The following is a 27739-nucleotide window of genomic DNA, read 5'->3' on the forward strand; positions in this document are numbered from 1 at the left end:
AAATAAATAAAAAGATCCAGATTTTAAACAATTGCGTTTATGGTTAAAAAAAAATTACAAAAACACATTTACTTGAACAGAGCATATGCAAAGCTTGGTAACAGAATGACGGCACCAACAGCACCAAACTTTGCATCTGCACTGTTTTTCAAGTAGATGTGTTTTTGTAAAATTTTGGGTGGAAGTGTTCCTTTGCAATCATCGGTTTTTGTTTGACATATACAGTACCAGTCAAAAGTTTGGACACACCTACTCATTCAAGGATTTTTCTTTATTTTTACTATTTTATACATTGTAAAATTATAGTGAAGACATCAACACTATGAAATAACACATATGGAATCATGTAGTAACCAAAAAGGTGTTAAACTGTTGGAAAAGCATTCCAGGTGAAGCTGGATAACAACTGTGCAAAGCTGTCATCAAGGCAAAGTAGGCTACTTTGAAGAATATCAAATATTACATTTAGTTTGATGTTTAACATGATTCCATAAGTGTTATTTCATTGTTTTGATGTCTTCACTATTATTCTACAATGTAGAACATGGTAAAAAATAAAGAAAAACCCTTGAATGAGTAGGTGTGTCCAAGCTTTTGACTGTTACTGTATATTTTTAAAGTGGAAAAATCAGTCTCAGCATCACTCCGTGACCATGGAGTCGCCCGCAGCACCTTCAAAGATTGAATAGGGCCTTCCCTCTTTCTTCCCCTGTCATTCGTAATACTCCCACTCCAAAACCACACATTTTTATTCTAGTCTGGATGTGAATGGTCTAAAACTAGCTTTGAGTGATTGTGTCCGTTATGTTTACTGTTGACTTTGGCCGTGCTTCTGTAATTCTATGTGGATAATTGCTTTGGGCCTGTATTTCTGTCAATCTCCCTTCTGCACTGTACTGTAGAGCATACATGTGGAATCACTGCTCCCCTCTGCTGTCTCTCTCTCCTGTGTCCTAAACCTAGGATCTAACAGGCGGCTTCCAAAACAAAATTCCTTCTGTGGATTATTTTTCTTTTGATCAGAAAATATACATGTTCTCAGGGTGACGAATGTTTAAACGCTAGGCTTCCCCTTCCTCCCCCTTCTACCCCCCTCTGAGTCTACTCAATTTTCTTCTGATGCTACCAAAAAAAGTGGCTTCTTTACTATTTTACTTTCCATAATCATATGTGCTAACATGTCTGGATGGAAGCTTTCGTCAGTGTTATTTTTCTGCCCGATCCATCGCAAACTCCATCAGCTCTTTGAAAAGGGCCAGTGCGTAACGAGTGGGTTGGGTGTCTCTCTTGCGCTCCCCCCTTCCCCCCCCAGCCAGCCGGTTGCTTTTGGAACTCCATATGCTAGCAGTCTCGTGACGCAAAATAGCTGTAAAAATAGAAATGTTTGAAGAATTTTAATGAAGAATTTCGAAGCCTCGTTTCAAGTCGCTAGGTCCCGTCTGACTGCTGTATCCAGGCGTTGGGGGGACAGAAATAGGGCCGTCATCACGGTTTGATCCGTTCTCTCTAACCTCTCTGGTTGGAGTGCCGTGTTGTCTTTGGCCTGGTCTAGCGAAGGAGTCTGCTGCGGAGACACACACACACACACACACACACACACACACACACTGCCCATGTGCGAGGCATCATCGTCCTGCCATCTGGAAGGCCCTCATGCAGCCTCATTTATACCCGTCCTTCCTTCCCTTATTTTTCCATGCCCATCGGTTGGTCACTCATCACAGCACATATGCTGTTTTAGGTTCCATGTAAAGCTTCCAATGTCCTACTTAACCCAGAGTTAAGTATGAAATCTCTGTTTATAGGGCTGGTTGCCCGGATACAGATTAAGCATTTAACCTGGACTAAAAAGAACATTTAACTGGAGAATCCCATCGAGTTGCGAGAGCGATTGTGTGTTTTCTTCAGTCGTCTTGCTAGTAGGTTTGACATGCTTACCAATCACTGTTTTCCCTGTACAGTAGGCAACTTTCAACCTGTCACAAGGTGATTTACTCTCGTTATGTAAGCATTTCGTTAATGTATATCATGCATGTCCCGTACGACTAATAAAACTTGGAACCTTTATTGGACCTGCATACAGCCATAATAGGATAAGTAAGGCACTTCCTTGTCTGGTGTTCCTGCCTCTCCCTCCCTCCCTGCCTGCCTCGGTGACATGGGCCTTCCTTTGTCCTGAGTAATAATGCTACAGGAAGACCTGGCTACCGCGGCAGCTCGCTCCACAGGAATCCTTAACACTCCTAGACCTGACTAGCTCATTTGTGTTCTGGAATACGCTGCTTTTTCTTTTAGGATCCAACATTCTGGCCTTTTTATTTTTTTCTTCTTGTGTGTCTGGATGTATTTGTCAAGCTAAGCTGGCCCTCCTCCCCTTTGCTGTGAACTGAACAATGCCCTGTCATGGTTCTACACGTTGTGTTCAGTTACTTGATTGAGCCACAGTTTGCTGTTTCTCATTTTCTGACTGGCATTCAGCTTCACTCAGCATCCTCGGTCCTTCCCTCCCCACTGACAGAAGTCAGCTATTTTACTGTGTTGGTGCTCTTGATAACTTTGATAAACATGCCTCTAAGTGCCAGATGTGAGTATTCCCCTCCCTGGTCAAACAAGGGCACAACAGTGACTGTGGTGGTGCCAAGGGCCAAGAAAATCCTTTGCCCACCCACTTGGACCGACCAACTCATTGTAATTCTCCCTTTTTCACAATCTCCCTTCATTTCCCTTTCTCCTTCCCTCATGCTGGTCTGAGGATGGGTGTGGATAGGTGGGCCCCAGCGTCGGCCATGAAGAATGCAGTTAAAGTCCTGTTTTATATGCTCTCCCTCCGAGCTGGAGGTCTAAGAAGCATCTGGCCCCTCCGACATGCCAAACACAAAAGCCCTGAATGGGCAGCAGACCTTATAAGGAAGCAATACGAATCAATTCAAGTCCAAGAAATACCTTTTTTACCCAAGTGAGTCACCTTATTGTGTGGGTTGGCCTGGAGAATGTTCTGTAACTATTTTAAAATGAAGAGGAGCAGCAATAGCAGGAGGCTAATACTACTGCTTTTTGGGATAACGATGACAATTGTCAAGTAACTGTACATCGTTTTGCTGCTTTTACTCCCTTCCTTCCATTATGGGGTGTACAGTGCAGAACAAAAGCTTTTTGAAAAAGAGGAATAAAAGACTTATAGGTATACTTCAGGATTTTGGCAATGAGATCCATACTGGACACAGATATAGAAAATGCTATCCACGAGTTCATCTGACTCTGGGGAAGTAGATAAAATCCTGAAGTATGCCTTAAAGATGTCCTCCTGCTATTTTTGAGCTTTTACTTTTGAAAAGCAATATCCCAAGTATAAATACAGTACAAAAATAAAAAATACAATAAAGTACACACACTAAAGGGTAAAAAGCATATGTTTTCAGGTACTGCAAACTTCAAGGAGTGGGTCTAATGGGAATCCGTGATGTCACCGGCCTCTCCCCTTGCTTCAAGAAGAATAGAGGAACAATGGAGAACAAAAGAGGAAAGCCTCCCCACTTGTGCTTTGTCATGACTGACTTAAAAAAAGTAAAGCGGGTGTTAAATGAGGTGAAAAGGAGACTGGAGTGCCACGTTAAGGTTGCTTTTCATCTTGGGATAAAATATTATAATACATCAAATCAGTTTATTGGTCGCATATACATTTGCAGATGTTATCGCGGCTGCAGCGAAATGCTTGTTTTTCTAGCTATAGCAGTGCAGTAACACCTAGCAATACATACAAAATCCCCAAATAAAGAAGTTAAGAAATGTCGCAACAAATCCAATTAACAACCCACTGTAACAGTACTCCAAATGCAATATATACGTATCTACACCTGATGAATTTACACAAGATATACTTGGAATGATATGTACAGCAGTAGATATATTAGTGAGCTATGTTAAATCCAGTGTATAAATATGCTATGTGTATTAACAGTGTAACTAAAATGCAATGTACAGTAGTAGAAATATTAGAATGAGCCATGTAGCATACAGGGTATTCGGAAAGGTTTCAGACCACTTACATTTTTTCCACATTTTGTTACATTTAAAGCCGTATAATAAAATGTATTAACCTCTCTGGTATCAGAGCCAGTGACAACAGCCAGTGAAATTGCAGGGCGCCAAATTCAGATATCCCATAATTAAAATTCCTCAAACATACAAGTATTGTACACCATTTTAAAGAAACTTCTTGTTAATCAAAAAGGCTTTACAGCGAAAGCACACCATGCGATTATGTTAGGACGCGCCTAGCCACAAGTAACCATAAAGACATTTTCCAGCCAAGGAGAGGACTCACAAATGTCAGAAATAGCGATTTTTAAATGAATCACTAACCTTTGATCTTCATCTGGTGGCACTCCCAGCACTCCATGTTACACAAATGTTCGTTTTGTTCGATAATGTCCCTATTTATGAAATCACATTTACAAGACTCAGTACTTTGTTGAAGCACCTTTTGGCTGTGATTACAGCCTCGAGTTGTCTTGGGTATGATGCTACAAGCTTGGCACAGCTGTATTTGGGGAGTTTCTCCCATTCTTCTCTGCAGGTCCTCTCAAGCTCTGTCAGGTTGGATGGGGAGCGTCTCTGCACAGCTATTTTCAGGTCTCTCCAGAGATGTTCAATCGGGTTCAAGTCCCGGCTCTGGCTGGTTTGCCGCAACAAATACATTTTTTTAAGGGTTTCATCTATTCCGTTTCAGTCAACCAAGACTACAGCAGCCAATCAGAGCCTTGTTCTATCCCATGCTTCCCACACCTGTTGTTGGCGGTTCTCCCAAGTGATGTTGCGAGTAGCTTAGTTCATTAGCTGGGGGATATGAACTGAGATGAAGGAAATGCAAGAACAGTTACTGCCAATGAAAGATGCTGTGTCTGTTGTTTTGGCTTATGTTTGTTTTAAACCTAGTAATATCGAGCAGAGTGAGGCGGTGTGCTTGAATTGTTGCAAAACTATAACAACCACTTGTAGTAACACAAGCAACTTATTCTACTATTTGAAACACAGGGATGTAAATACAGCATGACGAATGCATGGCGAAGAAAAATTAGGTCTAGGCCAACAAGCGTCATCACGAGCAAAGCCCAGGCAACAATCCATTACGGAATCGTTTGCGCACACAACTCCCTATGCAACACACTCACCGACGGAATGAAATAACAGGTGCCATATCACGTTGCAAGCAAAAGACATGGCCCTAAATTCAACAGTTGAACAAAGTAGGTTCCGAAGATGCTCCCTTCACCACACTGTGTAAAGGGACCATTTCAGTCATCTGTGATTTGCACACTGAGAAACTTTTCACCCTCTCCACTGGGGCCCCATCGATGTGGATGTGGGCATGCTGTCTCCTGTAGTCCACAATCAGCTCTTTCATTTTGTTGACGTTGAGTGAGAGGTTATTTTCTTGGGACCACTCCGCCAAGGCACTCACCACTTTCCTGTAGACTGTCTTCGTTGTTGGTAATTAGGCCTACCACTGTTGTTGTCAGCGAACTTGATGATTTAAGTTGGAGACGTGCGTGGCACCACAGTCATGGGTGAACAGGAAGTATAGGAGGGGACTGAGCACCCACCCTTGTGGGGCCCCCATGTTGAGATCAGCGTTGGGGAGGTGTTTCTTACCTTCCTCTTGGAGTTGTCCCATCAAGAAGTCCAGGACTCAGTTGCACAGCAAGATGTTCAGGCCCTGAGCTTAGTGATGAGCTTGGAAGGCACTATGGTGTTGAAGGCTGAGCTGTAGTTAACCTCTTACATCTAGACGTTCCGCTAGCGGAACACCTGTTCCAATATCCAATGATGGGCGTGGCACGAATTACAAATTCCTCAAATGCAAAAACTTCCATTTTTTAAACATATGACTATTTCACAGCATTTTAAAGACAAGACTCTCCTTTATCTAACCACACTGTGCAATTTCAAAAAGGCTTTACAGCGAAAGCAAAACATTAGATTATGTCAGCAGAGTACCCAGCCAGAAATGATCAGACACCCATTTTTCAAGCTAGCATATAATGTCACAAAAAACAAAACCACAGCTAAATGCAGCACTAACCTTTGATCTTCATCAGATGACACACCTAGGACATTATGTTATACAATACATGCATGTTTTGTTCAATCAAGTTCATATTTATATCAAAAACCAGCTTTTTACATTAGCATGTGACGTTCAGAACTAGCATACCCCCCGCAAACCTCCGGTGAATTTACTAAATTACTCACGATAAACGTTCACAAAAAACATAATTATTTTAAGAATTATAGATACAGAACTCCTTTGTGCAATTGAGGTGTCCGATTTTAAAATAGCTTTTCGGTGAAAGCACATTTTGCAATATTCTGAGTAGATAGCCCAGCCATCACGGCTAGCTATTTAGACACCCACCAAGTTTAGCCCTGACCAAAGTCAGATTTACTATTAGAAATGTTTGATTACTTTTGGTGTTCTTAGTCAGAATGCACTCCCAGGACTGCTACTTCAATAACAAATGTTGGTTTGGTTCAAAATAATCCATAGTTATATCCAAACAGCGGCATTTTGTTAGTGCGTTCAAGACACTATCCGACGTGTAAATAAGGGTCACGAGCATGGCGCAATTCGTGACAAAAGATTTCTAAATATTCCATTACCGTACTTCGAAGCATGTCAACCGCTGTTTAAAATCAATTTTTATGCCATTTTTGTCATAAAAAAAGCGATAATATTCCGACCGGGAATCTGCGTTTAGGTAAACAGACGAAAGAAACAAAGCATGGGGTCGACGCGGGCACGCGCCTGAGTCTCACAGTACTGTACCCAGCCACTATCCAAACGCGCTACTTTTTTTCAACCAGAGCCTGCAAAGCCACGATTCAGCTTTTTGCCGCCTTCTGAGAGCCCATGGGAGCCGTAGGAAGTGTCACGTAACAGCAGAGATCCTCTGTAATGGATAGAGATAATCAAGAAGGGCAAGAAATTGTCAGACAGGGCACTTCCTGCATGGAATCTTCTCAGGTTTTGGCCTGCCAAATTAGTTCTGTTATACTCACAGACACCATTCAAACAGTTTTAGAAACTTTGGAGTGTTTTCTATCCAAAGCTAATAATGATATGCATATTCTAGTTTCTGGGCAGGAGTAATAATCAAATTAAATCGGGTACGTTTTTTATCCGGCTGTGAAAATACTGCCCCCTAGCCATAACAGGTTAATGAACAGCATTCTTTCATAGGTATTCCTCTTGTCCAGGTGGGATTGTGCAATGGAGATTGCGTCATCCGTGGATCTGTTGGGGATGTATGCAAATTGTAGTGGGTCTAGGGTGTCGGGTAAGGTGGTGATTTGGTCCTTAATTAGCCTCTCAAAGCACTTCATGATTACAAAAGTGAATGCTATGGGGCGATAGTCATTTAGTTCAGTAACCTTCGCGTTCTTGGATAAAGGAACGATGGTAGACACCTTGACGCAAGTGGGGACAACCGACTGGGATAGTGAAAGATTTTAATATGTTCGCAAACACACCAGCCAGCTGGTCTGCGCATGCTCTGAGGACACTGCTTGACACTCTCTGGCCTGGCAGCCAGAAGGGGTTTAGATTGTCTGTCTGGAAGTGAGGCGTCAATTTACACGAAGTGGCTGGCTTTCCCTTTGTATTCCGTCTACAGTCCCTACAAGTTGTTCAGGTTTTGAGTGAAATAAAGGATCTCGCGGCCTCCTTCTGGTGGGGCATATGACTGCTCTATCAACACTATACAACATTCCTGTGCACCATCCCTATCTGATGGAATGTGAGTATGAGTGGGTGGCATTGCACTTGCGGTTTGTTAGTTGCCTGAAATTGAAAAATCTATTTGGTGTTCTATTCTTTTCTTTGTTGTTTTCCGCTTCCCTCCCTTCGCCCCCCTCCCCCTTCCACCCCCCTTCCACCCTTCCCTCTCTTCGCCCCCTTCCACCCTTCGCCCCACCCTTTCCTCCCTTCGCTTCTCTCCCTTTGCCCCCCCTTCCCTCCCTTTGCCCCCCTTCCCTCCTTTCGCCCCCCCATCCCCCTTACACCCTTCCCTCCCTTCGCCCCCCTCTGGGCATCCTGTTCAGCATGTTTAATTTGGGCATTCCTTTCCTTTGCTCGCAGACAAAACAATCCAAGAACTCTCAGAGCGAACCACAGCCCCCTCCTTATCCACTTCCCTGCTAATCACTCACAGGAAATGGGCTCCCATGCAAACTAGCTCCAGCGCAGAAAGAACCCTGCGTGTATTTTAATGCCCTGAAATGTTGCGGTAAGGAAATTGAACATGAGCTCTCCCCCCGCTCACTTTCTTTCTCCCTTGCTCTCTGTGTCGTTACATAGCTGTCTGGCTTTCAACCCTTTCTTTATATACATTTTTTTCAACCATATTGTTTTGACTGATCAAGCCTTTTTCTCCATCTATTTCTTGTCTCTTAATGAAATGAGTGCTTTGGTACTTAGCTGTTTCAGTCATTTGTGCAACCTGAAAGAATAGTTCGCATACTCCGCGACGCAATTACGGATCAAGTGCCCATGTCAGTGTTATAATTGTAGCTCAAACCTCTGCTTCACAGGTTCAATCCTCTGCCTTTCTGATATCCTATCACTGTTACCATCACTCCATACTGGAGGCCCTCCATAACATACCCCGACTGGCATGTAGAACGCAACTTCTGTTACATCTGTCATGGGCTGATTTACTTTGGACTCCAGAGATCTGCCCTTTACCAGTAAGAAAAAGAGGGTACTGATCCAGAAAGATTTGATCACATGATATCAACAAATATGTCTCCTGGTTTAAGCTAAAACTGTACAGTGTCAGATGACCAATGAACTAGGAGAGGTCATTTTATAATGGCCACCCACAAACTACATGAGAAGATGTATTCGTTGTTACGTGTAAATTCTTTGTGATTTGCTGCTTTGTACTCGGAACACAGTACGACGAGATTAGAAACCAGCTTGCTCTGAGGGAGGTAGGGGTAGCAGGGTTTGCACATTTGGTAGTTATTGGTACCAGCCATGACAATATTTGGGTCAAATCTCTCCCCAAAGGACTCATGCCAGGTGGGTCAGAGGGTCTGGCTGGTTTGATGTGCACGGGGAAGTGTGTGTGTGTGTGTGGGAAAGAAAAGGTGCTTAGAAATATACACACCGGTAGATCGCTTTATCAGCCTGGATTTGACTTGAGTCAGAGGCCAAATGTTGATAAGTTCTTCAAGGCGGCTCAATGTTGTTTATTAAAGGTCCCAAAATGGGGTGGTTCTAGCTCTGTACTTCATGCCGTACTTTGCCCCCTTGCGTAATCATAGAAAGGGAACATTTTTTAAGAAATGTGGTGTACTTTCTGAAGCTGTCTTTCCGCTAGTGGTCGTAGTTTAAATGTAAACAGCATGATAATACTCCCTTCTATTCAACTGATGTAGAGGGAGGATCCATGTCTGAGTGTAAAGGTAGCAAGGCCTGTTGAGCCCCACAACTTGGAGTCAACGTTGAGACAACGCTGTGTGGTCATTTGTGTGTTTGCTGGGCTCCTTGTGACAAACTGACCTGATGCATCACCTTACAGTTAAACAGAATGTCCACTATGCGTGCCATTATTCAGCAGATCTGTTTGTTTATTCAATGACTACTGTGTGAGAGCTCATGAATGTACCATGAGCTGCCCAATACTAAGGGTTTATCCTTGAATTAGCAACATCCTTGTAGCGAAGGGTGTACTGGAATAGTCCTACTGCAGGCACAGTGGGGGTATACATTAAATACGTATGTCTGCAGTTACCAGTGTAGCGGGGGGGGGGGGGGGGTCCTCCTGTTATTTCAGTCTCTCTTTTGTCTGTCTGTGAGAACTTGTGTTCCTTCAATCTTTCCTCTCTTCTCTATAACATATTTTCCTTTTCTACGTCACTAAAGGGATGTTTCCCCCTCCTCTTCCCCACTTGAAAATCCATACCAGACATATAGTCTTAACGGTGGATTCTTTGTGCTTAATGAAACATATGGAATGCTACTGCACAAAACCGGTTCATGTGTCAGAAGAAAGAAAAGAAAATCTCCTGGTCTTCTGTGGCAACCCATGTTTGAGAGGAGAAGTAGTGCTCGACGTCGGGCCAGAATGGAATGAATGGAGCACTGTTGTTGGGCCAGGCCAGCCAAAAACGATTGTCTGGTCATGCATGAGACAATTGCTGAGCAACGAAATGTGGCACATATCTGACTGACTTCTCAGTTCTCAGACCACCTCAAGTCAATGGCTGCATTTACCCAGGCAGCACAATGCTGATCATTTGTCCAGATCAATGGGGCTACCTGTGTAAACACAGGTAAGATGCCTTCGTATGAACGGTTCTTTTTACACTGATCCCATTGTCAGTTGACTACCAAGCGCAACAATGGTGAAAGGATGCTATGAATCATTACTAACTCATATGTTGGTTTGCCCTGTGTGTCCCCTCAGGTTATAGGGCTTGTGGATAGAGCTCCATGGTGAAACCACCTGGAGACAGAGGCCTTGTTTACCAGCTTCTTAGCACCCAAATAAGCAGCAGGTAAATTGTCTGTGTCAAGACTGTGTACACTTAAGATTACAGTATCTACATCCTAGTTCCTGTATTTGTTCAGTGTGTGTGTGTTTGTCAAGACTGTCTTTCATACCCTTACCGGATCTACATCTGTAGAGATTGTATTTTTGTGTGCGCGCGCGCGCACTGTAGCCAAATGTTTGTGTATTGGCACTCCTGTGCCCATATGTGTGCGGCAATTTGTTTTTTTATCCAGCTGGTCAGTTGGAATAGGAAACGCAGTGTGAATTTGGTAGGAAGGTTCCGGATTCCAAGGCCGGTTCTTACCTCTGAACCCTTTGTAAGCCTGTTTCCTGGCGGGCCTGGGCAGTGTTGCACTAAAGCCAGCGTTGTGCTTCCTTCCCTATACCCTTAGGTCAGCGAGGAGTGGCACACATACACACGCAGTGCAGGGTTTCCAGGTCAAAAGCGCATAGCCCAAAACCCACAAGGCCTGAAAACTGTTGCAACATTTATCCAATCCTTTTCTCATAACGTTATCGAGCTAATTAAGAAGCAAAATTTGGTTTTCCATCAAAATTAATAATTATTGCGAGCTATAATAAATAAATCGCTTTTGCCCTTGTACATAACTCTAGATAAATCTGACAGGAGGGTTTGTGATGAAAGTTGGACAGAGGATCTCAATCTCTGTGCAAGAAACACTTGGACGAACTTAAAAAAACGAATGTTAGGAGGTTTTGTGGCAATTTTGCCGTTATGTGTCAGATGTTACTAAGACTACAAAGTACAAACTGTTATAAATGGCCTATTTGCGAGATTGACTTTTAATAGGCTACTAAATCTGGGTTTATGATTGTAATTAAACGTTGCCATGGTTTACTTAGCTAGATGCAGGTAGCCTATGTATGTTTTATTTGTTTATTTATTTAAAAAATACAACTGTTAATGTTATGCCATGTATGTTTTTTCTGAAAAAAAGTGGCCTATATCTAATTTCAGATAGCTTAGTCTAGGTAAGATGAATGACTAGGCAGTTTGCTTAGTTCAAATTGGTAGACAAATTTATTTCACATGATTAAGCGAGGCGATTTCGAGGTAAGAAGTGCTTGTGTTTCCCAATAGCCTGCTGGAATAGGCTACTGAGGATTGGGATGTAATTTCAGTCACTGAATTATATATTAATATGTACAGTACCATTTTTCAAGGCTTTTTCTTAATTTGTTTTACTGTTTTCTACATTTTAGAATAATAGTGACGACGTCAAAGCTATGAAATAACACATGGACTCATGTAGTAACGAAAAAAGTGTTAAACAGATCAAAATATATTTTAAATGTGAGATTCTTCAAAATAGCCACCATTTGCCTTGATGACAGCTTTTCACACTCTTGGCATTCTCTCAACCAGATTCATGAGGTAGTCACCTGGAATGCATTTCAATTAACAAGTGTTCGTTGTTAAAAGTTGATTTGTGGAATTTCTTTCCTCTTTAATGCTTTTGAACAAATCAGTTGTGACAAGGTAGGGGTGGTACACAGAAGATAGCCCTATTTGGTAAAAGACCAAGTCCATATTATGGCAAGAACAGCTCAAATAAGCAAAGAGGAATGACAGTCCATTACTTTAAGACAGGAAGGTAAGTCAATCTGGAAAATTTCAAGAACTTTGTAAGTTTCTTTACGGGCAGTTGCAAAAACCATCAAGGGCTATGATGAAACTGGCTCTCATGAGGACCGCCACAGGAAAGGAAGACCCAGAGTTACCTCTGCTGTAGAGGATAAGTTCATTAGAGTTAACTGCACCTCAGATTGCAGCACAAATAAATGTTTCACAGAGTAACAGACACATCAACTGTTCAGATGAGACTGTGTGAATCAGGCCTTCATGGTCGAATTGCTGCAAAGAAACCACTACTAAAGGACACCAATAAGAAGAGGAGACTGGCTTGGGCCAAGAAACACGAGCAATGAAAATTAGACCGGTGGAAATCTGTCCTTTTGGTCGGAGTCCAAATTTGAGATGTTTGGTTCCAACCGCCGTGTCTTTGTGAGAAGCAGAGTAGGTGAACAGATGATCTCTGCATGTGTGGTTCCCACCGTAAAGCATGGAGGAGGTGTGATGGTGTGGGGGTGCTTTGCTGTCTGTGACTCATTTAGTATTCAATGCACACTTAACCAGCATGGCTACCACAGCATTCTGCAGCGATACTCCATCCCATCTGGTTTGTGCTTAGTGGGAGTGTCATTTGTTTTTCAACAGGACAATGACCCAACACACCTCCGGGCTGTGTAAGGGAAATTTGACCAAGAAGGAGAGTGATGGATTGCTGCATCAGATGACCTGGCCTCCACAATCACCCAACCTCAACCCAATTGAGATGGTTTGGGATGAGTTGGGCCGCACAGTGAAGGAAAAGCAGCCAACAGGTGCTCAGCATATGTGGGAACTCCAAGACTGTTGGAAAAGCATTCCAGGTGAAGCTGGTTGAGAGAATGCCAAGCGTTTGCAAAGCTGTCAAGGCAAAGGGTGGCTACTTTGAAGAATCTCCCATATGAAATGTATTTTGATTTTTACTTTTTTTTATTGGTTACTACATGATTTCATTATTTCATGGTTTTTATGTCTTCACTGTTATTCTACAATGTAGAAAATGGCAACCCTGGTGCAGTGGCACACAGACACAGAAGCTCACACACGGAGCGCCAGCTCACACGGATGCCCTCAATAACACCCTCCCAGTAATGTGCTCTCTCCGTAAAACTTACTCAGCACTGGGAAAAGCCACAGAAAATGTGTCACTGACTGTCCAAGTCAAGTCTACTCGGGCTGCGGGCACCGTCTGCTTTAGCATGCTAATAACTTTGGATAGTATCTATGAACACTTATCTATGGAGATTGGTACATTTAAGCAATTTAGCAAGAAGGGGTGTGGTATATGGCCAATATAGCACGGATTAGGACTGATAAAAATACCTGTGATGTACTGTCTGATATAACACTGCTGTCAGCCAATCGGCATTCACGGCTCGACCCACCTGGTTTATAAAATCAAGTATCCAAAGGAGACTGTTTAATCCCATAGAGGCTTGACTAATTGGTCTTCCCATTCGGTTGTATTCTTTCTTCTAATGTAAATTAGAACATGGTCAATGTGGGTCGTTGTCATGGTAAAGGACGTCGACTGCGTATTGTTGTAAATACTGCATATACAGAAGTTTGAGAAGAGACTGTATGAATATGATATGCTGTATCATATCTCCCAGTGGTAGTGGCTAGAACTACTGTATCCATTCCAAACATACAGCTACTGTCACTGACAGTAATGAGTCAATCAACAACCCAGACGTATTATCGGTCTTTCTGTCTCTGTAGACTCAAGTAGCAGGCACATGCACTGTAAGATGAATTCTCCACCACCTCACTCTCTGTATAGTTCCACCCCTGTCCTCCGTTTATCTCCATGGGTTTATTCCTTTGTGTCTTTTTAAATACCGCTGCATTATAAGGTAAGCGAAAGGGGAGGGGGAATGAGGCACCAGTCTCTGCTCTGTGACAGAGCTACGCTGGCCGGTGTGATGTCTATTCCCCTGACTGCAGGCTGGATGCACCTCCATCTACCACCCAACCTCTTCTGTTTATTCTAAACAACATCACATTACTCCCGCTCTGTTTCTCTCTTATCACTTCTACTGCCTCTTTTTTCTCCTCTGCCTCACTTTCTCCATTTCTCTTTATTTCTCTCCTTCCCCCTCTCTCTCTAGCCTGTGATGATGATGATGATGATATGTGCTGCATTGTTCCGGTCTGGCAAAGCCCTGCTCAGCATTCTGTGGGCTCACTCCCCATCGCTTTGTAGCTCTTTCTGTCTTTCTCATACCCTGTCTTTCTCATACCCTGTCTTTCTCATACCCTGTCTTTCTCATACCCTGTCTCTCCTACTTAGTTACTCATCCCTCTGTCAGCCTCTCACACAAGAGATGCAGTGATTCTGAAGCTCCCACAGTGCCGTCTTGCAGCCGCTGTGGGTATCTAATGCCAACACTCGCTGCCAGGCTGTGCCCACGGGAGAGGGCTGGCATCCAGACGGACTGATGGGAGGGAGGGAGAGAGGATATGTTAATCAATCTTTGAAGTATCTTTGACTAGTGCCCGAGGGCATCTGTTCTGGCAGTTGCTGACACACGAGAACACACACACTCACAGACATGCATACTTACCATCTACTTGAGAGACACACACACACACCGTCTCACCAGTTGTGCACTGTACTACACTCATATGACATGCCCCACAAATGTTCCATCAGAATTCAATCTGGGCCTTGGTCCCAATAGCCATCTCACTGGGCTCTTACTAGCAGGGGTGGGAAATTCAAGTCCCCGGGGGTCTGATTGGTGTCACAGTTTTGCCCCAGCTAACACACCTGACTCCAATAATCATCTAATCATGATCTTCAGTTTAGAATGAAATTTGATTAATCAGCCGTGTTTTGCTAGGTATGGAGAAAGTGTGCCCCCAATCAGGCCCCTGAGGACTGGAGTTTCCCACCCCTGTTTAGAGGGTCCTCTCACTGTCCTATTGTATTGTCCCTGACTCATGTATTGTGCTGTAACCTTAAACTGGTGGAGTGCTTTTGGGCATTGGTGCCAGTGTGCATACCCTACCTGTTTTTTCTGACCTTGAAAGTGGATGGAAGTCAATAGAGGAGAGAGCAGAGATAATTCTTGGATATAGAAAACCAATGGAACGTCTCAGTTTAAGGAATGTATTTATTTGACAGGGACAGTGGACATTCATCAACAGCATTTCAGTCTTCGCATTAAGTCCAGGATACTAAGTACCAGTTAGTATTGTTATAGCCCACTTAAGTTTTTTTTCTTCTTCTTTTTACAATTGGTTTGGAGTTAATGTTTTATTTGAAAATGCTTGTGTATTTCATTATAGTGGATTTATGTTCCATCTTGTAAGAGACGTGTAATTTTGGAGCTGTGTGTTTTAGTGTCTTGTCTGATTCTATGAGACCTAATGGTATGGAGCTGTGTGTTAGTATCTAGTCTGATTCTATGAGACCTAATGGTTTGGAGCTGTGTGTTAGGTCTCATAGAATCAGACTAGATACTAATGGTATGGAGCTGTGTGTTAGGTCTCATAGAATCAGACTAGATACTAATGGTATGGAGCTGTGTGTTGGGTCTCATAGAATCAGACTAGATACTAACACACAGCTCTAAACCATTAGGTCTCATAGAATCAGACTAAATACTAACACACAGCTCTAAACCATTAGGTCTCATAGAATCAGACTAGATACTAATGGTATGGATGAGTTTGAGTGCATGCTGTAGCTTGGAGCTTGGCATGTTCATGTATGTGTGTTAATGGTTGTCGGGCAGTCTGTGTGGGGGTAGAGACGGAGTCATAGTTGTAGAGTCTGTGTGGGGGTAGAGACGGAGTCATAGTTCTAGAGAGTCTGTTCTACCCCTCACAGACTCTAGAGACTGAGTTATACAGTAGTTCTAGAGAAGGGGGAGAGAGAGAGCGAGTGGGGAAGTGCTCCCGATTGCTTGCTGCTGACCAAAGTAAACAGTAGGTTGCCAGTTGGAGTGGGACACAGTGTCTCTCTGTGTGTTTGTTCACGAACGATCATGTGAGTGTATTAGATTGTACATTATATACAGTCTGTTCCAAGCATCTGTACAATGTGCTCAGACAAGTAGCCAAATGTAAGTGATGCAGGACAGGAACATGCTCTGTCTCCCTCCCTCTGCCCATCTGTTCCCACTCAGTGAACCTGCCTGTTGCCTAAGCTCTTCTCTTTCCTTTTATCTGCCCAAGGCTGCCTGTTTCTGATGACATCATTACTTAGTGAAGGGGAGGGGCGGGACTCACAATGGCTGGCCCATGTCCTCTAAATACTGTTTTCACAACAGGACTTCCCTCTGATCAACACACACACGCACCTACATTCCCAACACTTCCATTTATTTTTATTAAACTTTTTATTTAACTAGGCAAGTAAGTTAAGAACAAATTCTTATATACAAAGACGGCCTACCCCGGCCAAACCCGGACGACGCTGGGCCAATTGTGCGCCGCCCTATGGGCGAGTAATAAAAGGTATATCTTTGTAACAAATGAGGATGATCTGAGTAATAAAGGCAACACACACAATGGAGCCCTCCTCTAACGAATCATCAGCTATAATATGAATGGTCAACACACTTCTTCCTTCTCGTAATCGATGACCACGTTTATGTGCACACACACTTTCCATTATTATTCAGGATACTCAACTGTTCTGTGTTTGAGTTAAGGCGTGAACATCATGTCCTGTTTACAATAACCTGAAAAAGCTTTTATCCCGGTTATGAGAAATCCGGATAAGATGCCTGGGATATGCTGATCTTAGACAGGATACTGTGGCAGGTAAACATCCTATCCCGTTTATTGTTGTTTTTCACGGTCTGCTCAGGCTCAGTTTCGCATATCATGGGTGTTGTGTGACGTGTTCATCTGATTGTCAAATAAATAATTGTAAAAAGTAGGCTATGTGCGCAGTTCCATCCACCATAGTTCCATAATTTATTTTCTTGATACTTCATACTGGAACACATGCAGGCTATTTTCACCTGTAAACTTTCTGCTTATAATTTCCGACATTTTGGTAGGCTATTTGTTTGTCAACTATAGTTATATACATGCAGCTTCTCTTCTGTCATAACTTGTTGTCCCAGAAGACTAAATAAAGTAGTGCCCACCAGAATAATGTCTTACATTGATAGAATGAATTAGCAATGTAGTTTAACTATTAGGAAATGAAATGAAAAGCTGAGAATTATGAAACGTTTCTGATAAGACGACTTGGTCTTGGGTGCATATTTTATGTGGTTGAAATACTGTCTGCTCAGCATCTGCTTGCATCAGTGTCAAAGATAACACATTGCACTAGGGTTGGGTGCTATTCAGAGTTTCATATCATACCGTTTTTCTCTCATCTTGGGATTTACGGTATTACCGGTTTAGTACACAAGCGGCGTGAAAAAAACAGAAAAAAGCCCCTTGTGTGCCGATTTACCAGAATGCTAACAAAATTAGCACAAGTAATAGCACATTTTTATGGAAACAGCTAGCTAAATATGCTAAAACGCACAAACGAAAATAAACAAATTGCAAAGACAGGCATTCCAGCTCATGAAGTTATACATATACAGTACCAGTCAAACGTTTGGATACACCTACCCATTCAAGGGTTTTCTTTATTTTTACTATTTTCTACATTGCAGAATAATAGTGAAGACCATCAAACTATGAAATGGCACATATGGAATCATGTAGTAACCAAAAAAGTGTTAAACAAATCAAAATATAATTTATATTTTAGATTATTCAAAGTAGCCACCCTTTTGCCTTGATGATAGCTTTGCACACTCTTGGCATTCTCTCAACCAGCTTCACCTGGAATGCTTTTCCAACAGTCTTGATGCAGTTCCCACATATGCTGAGCACTTGTTGGCTGCTTTTCCTTCACTCTGCAGTCCAACTCATCCCAAACCATTGAGGTCGGGTGATGCAGCACTCCATCACTCTTCTTGGTCAAATAGCCCTTACACAGCCTGGAGGTGTGTTTTGGGTCATTGTCCTGTTGAAAAACTAATGGTAGTCCCACCAAGCGCAAATCAAATGGGATGACAAATCGCTGCAGAATGCTGTGGTAGCCATACTGGTTAAGTGTGCCTTGAATTAGAAATAAATCACCGACAGTGTCACCAGCAAAGCACCATCACACCACCACCTCCCTGCTTCACGGTGGGAACCACACATGCGGAGATAATCCGTTCACCTACTCTGCGTCTCACAAAGACATGGCGATTGGAACCAAAAATCTCAGTTGGACTCATCAGACCAAAGGACAGATTTCCACCGGTCTAATGTCCATTGCTCCTGTTTCTTGGCCCAAGCAAGTCTCTTCTTCTTATTGGTGTCCTTTTAGTTGTGGTTTCTTTGCAGCAATTTGACCACAAAGGCCTAATTCATGCCGTCTCCTCTGAACAGTTTATGTTGATGTGTCTGTTACTCTGTGAAGCATTTATTTGGGCTCCAATCTCTAATGAAGTTATCTGCAGCAGAGGTAGCTTTGGGTCTTCCTTTCCTGTGGCTGTCCTCATGAGAGCCAATATCATCATAGTGCTTGATGGTTTTTGCGACTGCACATGAAGAAACTTCTAAAGTTTTAGGAATTTCCCGGATTGACTGACCTTCAGGTCTTAAAGTAATGATGGACTGTTTCTCTTTGCTTATTTAAGTTGTTCTTGTCATAATATGGACTTGGTCTTTTACCAAATAGGGCTATCTTCTCTATACCACCCGTACCTTGTCTCAACACAACTGATTTGGCTTAAACGCATTAAGAAGGAAATTCCACAAATAAACTTTCAACAAGGCACACCTGTTAATTGAAATGCATTCCAGGTGACTACCTCATGAAGCTGGTTGAGAAAATGTCAAATGTGCAAAGCTGTCATCAAGATAAATGGTGGCTACTTTGAAGAATCTCACATTTAAAATGTATTTTGATTTAACACTTTCGTTACTACATGATTCCATATGTGTTGATTGATGTCTTCATTGTAGAATAACAATGTAGAAAATAGTAAAAATAAAGAAAAACCATTGAATGAATAGGTGTGCCCAAACCTTTAACTGGTACTGTATATAGAGTGCATTCAGAAAGTATTCAGACACCTTCACTTTTTCTTCATTTTGTTACATTACAGCCTTATTCTAAAATGGATTTACTTTTTTTTTTATTCTCAATCGACACCCAATACCCCATAATGACAAAGCAAAAACAAGTTTTTAGACATTTTTGCAAATGTTTTTAAACAAACTTATGACATTTACATAAGCGTTCAGACTTTTTACTCAGTACTTTGTTGAAGCACCTGAGGCTGTGATTACAGCCTAGAGTCTTCTTGGGAATGACGTTACAAGTTTGGCACACCTGTAATTGGGGAGTTTCTCCCATTCATCTCTGCATCTCCTCTCAAGCTATGTCAGGTTGGATGGGGAGCGTCGCTGCACAGCTATTTTCAGGTCTCTCCAGAGATGTTCAAGTCCGGGCTCTGACTGGGCCACTCAAGGACATTAAATTCCGAAGCCACTCCTGCTTTGTCTTGGCTGTGTGCTTAGGGTCGTTGTCCTGTTGGAAGGTGAACCTTCACCTCAGTCTGAGGTCCTGAGCTCTCTGGAGCAGGTTTTCATAAAGGATATTTCTGTACTTTGCTCTTTCCCTCTCCTGACTAGTCTCCCAGTTCCTGCCACTGAAAAATGTGATGCTGCCATCACCATGCTTCACCATTGGGATGGTATTTACCAAGTGATGAGCGGTGCCAGGTTTCCTCCAGATGTGACGCTTGGCATTCAGGCCCGAGTTCAATCTTGGTTTCATCAGACCAGAGAATCTTGTTTCTCATGGTCAGAGTCCTTTAGGTGCCTTTTTGACCATCTCCAAGCAGGCTATCTTGTCTTTTTTACTGAGTAATGGCTTCCGTCTGACCCCTCTACCATAAAGGCCTGATTGGTGGAGTGCTTCAGAGATGGTTTTCTTTCTGGAAGGTTCTCTCATCTCCACAGAGGAACTCTGGAGCTCTGGCAGAGTAACCATCGGGTTCTTGGTCACCTCCCTGACCAAGGCCCTTCTCCCCCGATTGCTCAGTTTGGCCAGGCGGCCAGCTCTAGGAAGATTCTTGGTGGTCTTCCATTTAAGAATGGAAGCCACTGTGTCCTTGGACCTTCAATGCTGCAGAAATTGTTGGTACCCTTCCCTAGATCTGTGCCTCGACACGTGGACTCCCAAGTTATAGAAACATCAAAAGGATGATCAATGGAAACAGGATGCACCTGAACTAAATTTCAAGTCTCATAGCAAAGGGTCTGAATACTTACGTGAATAAGGTATTTCTGTTTAATGGGGTATCATGTGAAAATAAAAGTAGTTTAATTCATTTTAGAATAAGGCTGTAATGTAACAAAGTGTGTGGGAGGGGGTCTCAATACTTTCCGAATGCACTGTACAGTAGGTAGGAGCTTAATGTTATTTTTGGTGAGTTTTGACATTTACAAGCAAAATGTAAATGAGACATTGTACAAATGAACAACATTTTGACGCATGCGTCTCTTAAGGAGGAATAGTACTGACTCTGGAGCAGCACGTGTACACGCTGTGCCTGTTTGGAGTCTGAAGACTCTATAGGGCAACAAGCCTGCCTGCTCTGCTCGGGGAAGCTGTAGCCTACATATAACTCATCCAAAGAACTTTGACTTCTCAAACATGGCAGAAAGTTAACATAATGCCCCGTCACCTTATTAATTCAGCCATTTCCTTAGATGACTAGCAAGTTAAATTGCAATTTAATTTACTTGTGTGGCTGCTAGCCAAAGAGCGTTGCACTTCTATTTTCAGCTGAATGTGCTTCACTAATGTATTTTCTGTGTAGGAAAACTATATTTGCACATCCCTGATCACTCTATTGAATAAAATACTTGCCATCAAAAAAATGTAACCGGAGTCAATACACAACTGGACTCACCTGCTCCCGCTTTCGCACGTTGCGCCATTTATAAACAAACAGACTGGCTCAGCGAACTACAGTAAGCTTCATAATGTAAAATGTGACTGGTGAAATGAAGAACACGATCTGCTTTGTCTCCTAACGTATTGCACAAGTTAACTGTAGGTATAAACTTAAAGTAGATACAAATATAAAAATATATTGAAAAACTTAAAAATAATAATAATTGTTTCAACCTTATTGACGTTTTTGAAAAACCATCCCTTGGCTATTTCCAAATACCACGGTGTACAGTCTAGAACTCACAACTACATTACACACTCATTTGTATTTTTTCAAGAGATGCTGAAACAAAGAAATCATATTTTTCCACTCCTGTTCCCAAGACAAAATGAACATTTGTATAATTCTACTGCAAGAAATACATCATTCTGCAGGAGTTCATATTACATAATGCTACAAGGTGAGAGGTTATAGGCCTACAGTCAGTGTCCATATTTTATATGAACTTAAATGACGAATGTTATGTTTTCATGGATACAGGGAAACTCGTGAGCGGGATATCGAAATAAGACCTTAAGTGCGATATGAGCTACTATCCAGAATACTGTGCACGTGTAAACGTGGTCAATGTGTCTGTCCATGACTCCAACCTGAGGACAAGGGCCTAGTAATTGTGTGGTTTTTAAATTGTCTTTCACTGGCCCTTCAGCCCCAGACGGTGTCAGAGTTGTAGAGTCGGTCAATATCTCAAGAGACACTAACGCCATGTCACCCTGCAGCACTGTGAATAAGTCTAGGATTTATTCAGATTTAAGCACGGACCCTTACTGCACCCCAGACAAAGTGTGCTGGTACGTACAGTTTGTCCTATCCCACGTACTAACTAAGTGTTTACTTTGTTAATATTACACTAAAGGGCCGACGCTCAGGTCACTCACTCCAGTTGCTGTTAGTTTTTCAGTCCAATTCCATCTGACAGTTTAAGTTTTTCGAGCGCCTTGGCTGTCATTTCAGACATGGTTAAAGTATGGGGGAACAAATATTTTGAATTGCAGCTGCGAGGCCCTGGGAAACGGTGGCCAATGTTGTCGCTGGAGGTAGCTGTGAACACATCCCATTAGAGACTACAGCCATGACGGCTCGTACGGACCGCAGTCGCCTGCAGACGCTCACAAGCGGCTGTGACTGGCGTGCGAACATGAGGAGGAGTGGTGGTCGTGTCAGTGGTATTCATATCCTCCCCCTCCCCTTTTGATCAAGATGAGATCTCCATATCTCTTCCCAGTGTTTTCCCTAAGGACATGGAGTAGCCAGCCAAATAGTCTACTCTGTTTTTGCCACAATAAATTAAGTAAAAAAAATCTAGTGTACTCTTTCAATTTTAGTTTATTCTGGCAAAAACCTAAGAAAAAAGTTTGTTCTGTCAAGTAAACATTGATTCCCTGATGAGACACTATATATAGAATTGCAGCTTCAATCTGTTTTTATTTTATCATATTGGAGCGGAATGAGGCGCTCCACTACCTATTGATCAGCAGACAAAAAGCAGCAGTAGCCTACCAGTATGCAAATTAGGGAGCCACATGAACTGCTCTCTCACCGATGCGGTTGCCGACATTGACCTCAAAGATCCGTTCAACCCATGACGAGTCACTTTAGCGGTCACTGGCAAGTCGTGACAGGAGCTTAGGAAAATACAAACGAGATCTTTGGTTGTCCCGACGCGATACCATGGATATATAACTACGTCGTAAGATTTATGAATGACAAAGGGATAGGAGATTGACTTTATTCCGTCATCTCGACACCTTTTTATGAACTTGTCAACACTTGCTGTTCGGTCGTCAGGCTATTTACTGTGCTTTGACTGCGCCCCAACTCCTTGGCTGGCTATATGAAACACGTGAATGAAAATAAATGAATGTGCCACAAAACAAAAATTATATGGATTTCAACTCATCGTTACCACTTACATTACAGGATATGACAAAGAATTATCATGCTCTCTCCGCCGTGAAAATAAATTTGACTGCAGCCAACCACAGCGCACACAAATAACATAGGTACCGGGAGGCGGGACAGAGTGTCGACTGACAAACCAGCAGTTTCCTTGTCATTGCTTGTTTTTAGACTGACAGGTGCCTTTCCTATCACGAGAAGATGCATATCTTAGCGGGAGAAAGCTATAGACTTCTCACTAGCGGATTGACACTTTGAAATGAAAACAAGCCTAGGAAAAGGCGCTTAGCCTCTCTGGGCCAGTGGGACGCTTGCGTCCCACCTAGTCAACAGCCAGTGGAATCGCGTCGCGTGAAATACAAATACCTCATAAATGCTATAACTTCAATTTCTCAAACATATGACTATTTTACACCATTTTATAGATACACCTCTCCTGAATCGAACCACGTTGTCCGATTTTCAAAAAGGCTTTACAGCAAAAACAAAACATTAGATTATGTTAGGAGAGTACCCAGCCAAAAATAATCACACTGCCATTTTCAAAGCAACTAGCATGCATCACAAATGCCCAAAACACAGCTAAATGCAGCACTAACCTTTTGACAATCTTCATCAGATGACACTCCTAGGACATCATGTTACACAATACATGCATTTTTTGGTTCGATAAAGTTCATATATATAAAAACAGCAATTTACATCGGCGCGTGACGTTCAGAAAATATTTTCCCTCAAATGCTTCCGGTGAATCAGCGCTACAATTTACAAAATTACTATTCGAAAACATTTTTAAAATGTAATATTGTCATTCAAAGAATTATAGATTAACATCTCGTGAATGCAACCGCATTGCCAGATTTAAAAATAACTTTACTGGGAAATCACACTATGCAATAAACAAGATGCTATGCTCAGAAAAATAGGCTAGGCGATACAGGTTAGCGCCATCTTGGAACCATCTAAAATCAAATATACTATTGTAAATATTCCCTTACCTTTGATTCTTTATCAGAAGGCACTTCCAGGAATCCCAGGTCCACAACAAATGTAGTTTTGTTTGAAAAAGTTAATCATTTATGTCCCAATAGCTCCTTGTTAGCGCGTTCCGAAGGCTACTCATAATGTACGAGGCGCACCGGACTTGTCGTCACGAATGTGCAAAAAAATATATATTTACATTCGTTCAAACATGTCAAACGTTGTATAACATAAATCTTTAGTGCCTTTTTCAATCAGAGCTTCAATAATATTCAAGGCGGACGATTGCATTGTGTTACTAAACGTTTCAGAACAAAAGGGTTCCCATGGGCGCCCGCGTCATAGTAGTAATGGCCCTCCCTCTATGACCAACTTTCCAAGCCTATCTTTCGGTCAGTTTCTACCATAGAAGGCTCAAACCACTTTGTAAAGACTGTTGACATCTAGTGGAAGCCTTAGGAAGTGCTAAATGAATCCTAACTCACAGTGTGTTACATAGGCAAAGTGTTGAAGGTGATTCCACAAATCAGATTTCCACTTCCTGCATGGAATCTTCTCAGGTTTTGGCCTGCCATATGAGTTCTGTTATACTCAGACACCATTCAAACAGTTTTAGAAACTTTAGTGTTTTCTATCCAAATCTACTAATTATATGCATATTCTAGTTACTGGGCAGGAGTAGTAACCAGATTAAATCGGGTACGTTTTTTTTATCCGGGCGTGCAAATACTGCCCCCTAGCCCCAACAGGTTAGAGAAAACAACACTTTCTTCCTCGATGGTCTTCTACTGCCAGAGGGCTAGCTAGCAACAGGATAATGTTTTGGTTCTGTCTTTTGATGGCTAATATTGTTTCTGTTCAGTTGCCAGCCGTGCTGCTAGGGACTCTGAGTTATATTGGTGCTGTTTAAAGTCATGACCTTAATCAGGTCGTACATTTTGGAGGGACAGAATAATCTCTGGCATGAAAGCTGACGTGGCTCTTGTTATAAATCCCCCGTAAACCCCCTCTCCAAAGCTCCCCTGTACATACACCTCTGTTTTCATCTCTCTTTTGCTTTCTCTTTTGCTCCATTTCTTACCCGCCTCTGTCGCTCACTCTCCTGCTTTTACTCAATGTCTGTCTCTGTGAGTGATATGCTGCTGGCAGATGGAGGCAGGGCCTGGGTGTATCTGTGCCTGGGCCTTGGCCATAGACATGGAACACAGCAGGGAGGCTGCATACCCAGATTTGTGGGACCCAGAAAAGGCTCTGTTTTGCTGGGGAGGTTTTGGAGGGGAGTGATGAGCCTGGGGCAAATACATTTCATCCCTGATCATTATAACCATGTAAGGACTTCACCAGGCTGTTTTTGTGTCTTTTTATTTCTTTGATTCTGCATTGGTCTGTAGCACGGACGGACCTGTGACGATGTGAAAGGAGAACTTATTTTGTACTTTTTTTTTTCCTCTGAAAAGGCAAAGCGAATACTGTAACTAAGGCTGGCACAATTATTGTGTAACCGCGTAAACAATAATTATGGACTATAACCGGGAACTTAAAACAATCCTCTTAATGCATTTGTTTTAATAGAAGAGGGATTGAACTTTATATTCAAGTAGATATAGTTTACCCATTGGCAGTTTTTCACTTCTATATGAAGTGGGTAAATTTGATCCTTTTATGGGCAGAACGTGCATGGTCAGGAGGAGAAGCTTAAAACCATTCATTTCTGAGACTGGTGTGTCACTAAAGTTGTTGGATTCATTAGGTATGTCATAGCTCAAAACATGTTTTTACAATTAATAACCGTGGCTATTTGCATGACAATTAATCATTACCTAAAATTCCATAATCATTACAGCCCTAACTGCAACATTGCAGTTGTAACAATTGCTGACATTGCGCAATCAATATCGTTAAGGGACGTGTCCACTCTTGTCCCACCTACAGGCTGTTATCAAGTCTTGATTTTACCAGGAAGGAAAGAAGTAAACATGGTTGATTTGTCATTGATTTTCAGGTCCATCAAGTTTGTTTTATTCTGTCTGTTGGTCCATCCTTTAGTTAACCTGGCATATAACCAGGGACAGAAAAACATAGTTAAGTATTTGGCTCATTCACAGAAACATCTTGGATTTCCAGTAGGGTATGAGAAAGCCACAAAGACTTGACAGAAAGCTTGCAATTAAACACCTGAGTTGGTATTGATGTCAACCCAGAAAGGGGCATCTGCTTTGTCGCCATGTTGCTATGTGGTCAGACTAAATTTACTTAAGTATCAACATTCTTGAGCGACATTTTGTTTACACAGTATTACACCACATTTCTTTACTCATACTAAGCAGTCATTTCTCCCATTTCTCAAGAAGGAAAGCAAAGAACATGTATTTAGTTTTTGTTGTCCAATTTCAGTTCCCTTTTATGAACTGCTACTACAGGCTTTCAGTTTGAGTTGTGGCTCTATTGAAACGTCAAACTTCCTTTCATTTATTTAACATTTTTTTGCCACAAAAAAAGAAAGCAAGGAAAAGTGACATGACAGGAAACGACAGAACCGAACATTATAGGATGGTTTTCTTTCTTGGAAAAACAAAAAAAATGCAGCACAGGCATCAGGTTGCCGCCATCTTGTGGCTTCCGCTGGCCTGCCAGTATCCAGAAGCACAACTGAGGACAGCCAAGAGGCCCACAGTTTGAGTCCTCAGTGTCTAAGCTAATATTACAGACACAGAGACAGACAGACCATCTAAAGATGAGGTTGAAGCCATTGTCATTGGCAAGGGGCACCGAGCCGACGGTTATTAACAAATGTTTACGAGGAATAAGAACCCGAGTCTAGACTTCCAAATAAGGTTGCACTATTCAAGAAACTTTCAATAAATTCCCTGGTTTGCCCAAAATCCTGGTTGGAGGATCCCGGAATCAGGAGGGAATAACCAGGGAATCTGGATCCTCCAACCAGGATTTCTAGAAAACCAAAGAATTTATTGAAAGTTCCCGGAATTCTGCAACCCTACTTCAAGTGCAGGAGAAAGTTGTCCTTTTTTTCTCTTTCTATTCTTCCCTCTTTCATGGAGGGAACAGAATGTACTGGGAGCTGCAGGCAGGAAGAGTAGCTAAGGCCCTAATGATATGGTGCATGATTGTAACCTTGGTACAGCACAGCGGCCCACTTTAGTTCACCGGTGGCTGGGAGTGCTTTCTCTTCCAAAACGCTTTGGCGTCATTGGCGGCAGTACCCGATCTGGCCCCTCTCTCTCACTCGTCTCTCACTACTCCTCTCACTTTTTTTCTCTGTCCCTTTCCTGGTCTTGATGACGCTCTCTTGCTCCTCCAGTTTCGGTTTCTTGTGTGTTTTCTACTCCCCAATTCTATCTTTTATAATCTCTCTGTCCTGTTCCCTCACTCTTGTACTCACTGGCTTGTTTTCACTTTTGGGTGTAAGCAGCCGCCTCTGATTCCAAAGGTAGCATGTTCAAATCCAGCATATAGAAAGTTAACCATTTTGGAGTTAACTCCAAATTTTTAAGGTTAGGCATTAATGCCCAAACATAACCTTAAACATTCAGAGTTAATGTCTGAACTTAAACACTTTGAAATTTGGAATAAATTTAACGTTTTGAGAAACATGGATGAACATCTAATTTTGATCTGAGACTGTGAGAGCTTGTAGTGGAGAGTCAGTGCAGATGGTCAGTCCAGTT

The 27739-nt window shown here is 42.3% G+C and overlaps 1 protein-coding gene across 4 annotated transcripts in view; it reads left to right on the top strand.

The window, feature by feature from the left end:
* Nucleotides 1-27739, top strand: part of LOC106562166 (leucine zipper protein 1) — a 63342-nt gene that overhangs the window by 15811 nt on the left and 19792 nt on the right. The window contains exon 2 of one of the 4 annotated variants that reach the window (XM_014126960.3): nucleotides 10473-10563. The exons of the other annotated variants lie outside the window; for them this stretch is intronic. The gene's annotated coding sequence lies outside the window, so the exon portion shown is untranslated. The remainder of the gene's footprint in view (nucleotides 1-10472; nucleotides 10564-27739) is intronic. 4 annotated transcript variants of the gene reach the window in all.

Source organism: Salmo salar, chromosome 01 (genome assembly GCF_965601325.2).
Source record: "Salmo salar chromosome 01, fSalSal1, whole genome shotgun sequence".
NCBI classification, from domain to species: domain Eukaryota; kingdom Metazoa; phylum Chordata; class Actinopteri; order Salmoniformes; family Salmonidae; genus Salmo; species Salmo salar.